The 2771-nt window shown below is 44.4% G+C and overlaps 1 pseudogene; it reads left to right on the top strand.

Annotated features, from left to right (window-relative positions):
- The first annotated feature begins 341 nt into the window (after positions 1–341).
- LOC105529598 lies at positions 342–1222 on the top strand (annotated as a pseudogene).
- The last annotated feature ends 1549 nt before the right edge of the window (positions 1223–2771 follow it).

The following is a 2771-nucleotide window of genomic DNA, read 5'->3' as shown; positions in this document are numbered from 1 at the left end:
CGTCTGTGAACTGAGGAAGTGAAAGCACTCCTTAGCTAGAGGACGACAGAAACACACCTCTGAGTACCTCCGTGTGGTGTATTTGACACGGTCTGCTTTCCTTAGGACCTGTGAAAAGGTACAGACGTTTATTCAAACAGAAAAGGAAAGCATCTCTGCACATTCCCACAAACCCTATGCCCTCTTTTAATGTGTCAAAATTCAACCGGTCGGAGTGTTTTTCACGGTGGAAGGAGAATCCTAGGAATTGCTTAATACAAAAACCTAGGAAGCCCCGGAGTCAAAGCTGGTTCCTGGCCCGGTACCGTCCCGCAGCAGCCTGCCTCCTCTTTCCTTTCAACATGACAGATATCGTTGTGTCCTTCGCCAAGGACTTCCTGGCAGGTGGAGTGCCCCCAGCCATCTCCAAGACAGCGGTAGCGCCCATCGAGCGGGTCAAGCTGCTGCTGCAGGTGCAGCATGCCAGCAAGCAGATGACCGCAGATAAGCAATACAAGGGCATTACAGACTGCGTGGCCGTATTCCCAAGAAGCAGGGAGTCCTGTCCTAGCGCGATAACTCGGCCAATGTCATCAGATACTTCCCCACCCAGGCTTTTAACTTTGCCTTCAAAGACAAACACAAGCAGACCTTCCTGGGTGGTGTGGACAAAGGACTCAGTTTTGGAGCTACTTTGAGGGAATCTGGCATCAGGCGGTGCCGCTGGGGCCACATCCTTGTGTTTTGTGTACCCTCTTGATTTTGCCCGTACCCGTCTAGCAGCTAATATGGGTAACTGAAGCTGAAAGGGAGTTCCGAGGCCTCGGTGACAGCCTGGTTAAGATCTGCAAATCTGACGGGATTAAGGGCCTGTACCAAGGCCTTAGCGTGTCTGTTCAGGGTATTATCCTAGCTGCCTGCTTCGATATCTATGACACTGCAAAGGGAATGCTTCCGGATCCCAAGAACACTCACATCATCATCAGCTGGATGACCACAGAGACTGTCACTGCCTTTTCTGGGTTGACTTCCTATTCATTTGACATCGTTTGCCCCGCATTGCGATGCAGTCGGGGCACAAAGGAACCGACATCATGTACACAGGCACATTGACTGCTGGAGGATGATTGCTGGTGATGAAGGAGGCAAAGCTTTTTTCAAGGGTGCATAGTCCAGTGTTCTCAGAGGCATGGGTGGTGCTTTTGTGCTTATCTTGTTTGATGAAATCAAGAAGTACATGTAAGTTATTTCCGGTATTTTTTCCCCCTGTGAACAGGCATGTTGTATTATATAACATATCTTGAGCATTCTTGACAGACTCCTGGCTGTTAGTTTATCAGTGGCAACTGTTTATTGGTTGAAAATAATATTCATCTGACCAGTTTTCTCTTAAACCCATTTTCATGATGATCATGATGATGGGACTCAATTATGTTTTTTATTCCAGTCACTCCTGATAAACAACAAATTTGGAGAAATAAAAATACCTAAACAAAAAAACTTTTTAAAAACCTATGGCTTTTTATTTACTAACAAATTTAACCATGGCTATGATGTGCACCCTTCATTATACAAATGTTCAGAATGAAAATTCCCTATGTATGTGAAGTTATGCATATTTTAAAGACTAGGTCTCGCTCTGTTGCCCAGGCTGGAGTGCAATGGCACCATCTCTGCTCACCACAGCCTTTGCCTCCTGGGTTCAAGGGATTCTCCTGCCTCAGCCTCCCGAGTAGCTGGGACTACAGGCACGTGCCACCATGCCGGGCTAATTAGAATATTCTAAAATATCACATTTTAACTTTCTGATTATTTTTGCCTTGAAGATAACAGCTAAAACTTTGTCCAGTGTAAAATGGAGAGAGATCTGTTGTCAGTTATAAGTGGCACAAGGGTTTGAACAACCTTTCCCAAAAGAACAACTGAGAAAGCTAAGGAGAGTATTTTAAGTATGTTTATTAAGGCAATGTAAAGTCAAAGGGATGGTGAAGAATTATATATTTGAGACTCCCAGGAAATAGAAAATTCAGAGATTGGAACACTGTTTTTTAGGTATTTCCTGGCAGAATCTGCTCATTTAGGGGAGGTTCAGAGAGACTGAGAAAGTGAATAATGCATTCTAATGACTCATGCTGCTAAGAAGAAAAACAATCCAGACTTAGAGCCCATTAAGAAGAGAGAGCGGGTTGAAATTTTGAAGAGTGGCACCATAGGGAAGCAGTTTTCAAAGTGTAGCCTATTATCCAGATAGCCTAGATAATTTTTCCTCACCTAAGGTCTAGAATGAAGCACAGAGGAACAAAATGATGAAGAACAGAAGATCTAACATACATAAATTGGAGTCTTGAAGGTTGTATGGAAAAGACAACCTGTTTACCACACTCAGCACTTCACTCCAATGTCAAATGTGTAAAACCTCGTATGTGAGGTATGTGTGGTGTGTGCGTGTCTGTGTGTGGTATGTGTGTGTTTGTTTTCCCACACTGACTAATTCTCCAATCCTCCAAACACCAACTGGGTATCTTAAATTCAGTTATGATACTGACTACCTGAAGTTAATGCAGACCCCATAGGTAAAGGGATCAGTCCCACGAAACCGTACCCCACTTCACACACTCAACACAAGTAGTGGGTCCTTATGTTACCCTGGTTTCTGTCCAACTTGGCTACAAGTCAAGGATTCCCATGAACCCCTCCTTAAGTTCAATATTTTGCTAGAATGGCTCACAGAGCCACGAGTTCATAGGAACAGAGATTCTCCCTTCTCCTAACGGAAGAGGCTGTCCCCTGAC

The sequence above is a fragment of the Mandrillus leucophaeus genome, unplaced genomic scaffold, assembly GCF_000951045.1.
Source record: "Mandrillus leucophaeus isolate KB7577 unplaced genomic scaffold, Mleu.le_1.0 Scaffold772, whole genome shotgun sequence".
In the NCBI taxonomy this organism is placed as follows: Eukaryota; Metazoa; Chordata; class Mammalia; order Primates; family Cercopithecidae; genus Mandrillus; species Mandrillus leucophaeus.
Note: the sequence above shows the minus strand (reverse complement) of the source record. Positions and strands in the feature narration are given on the sequence as shown.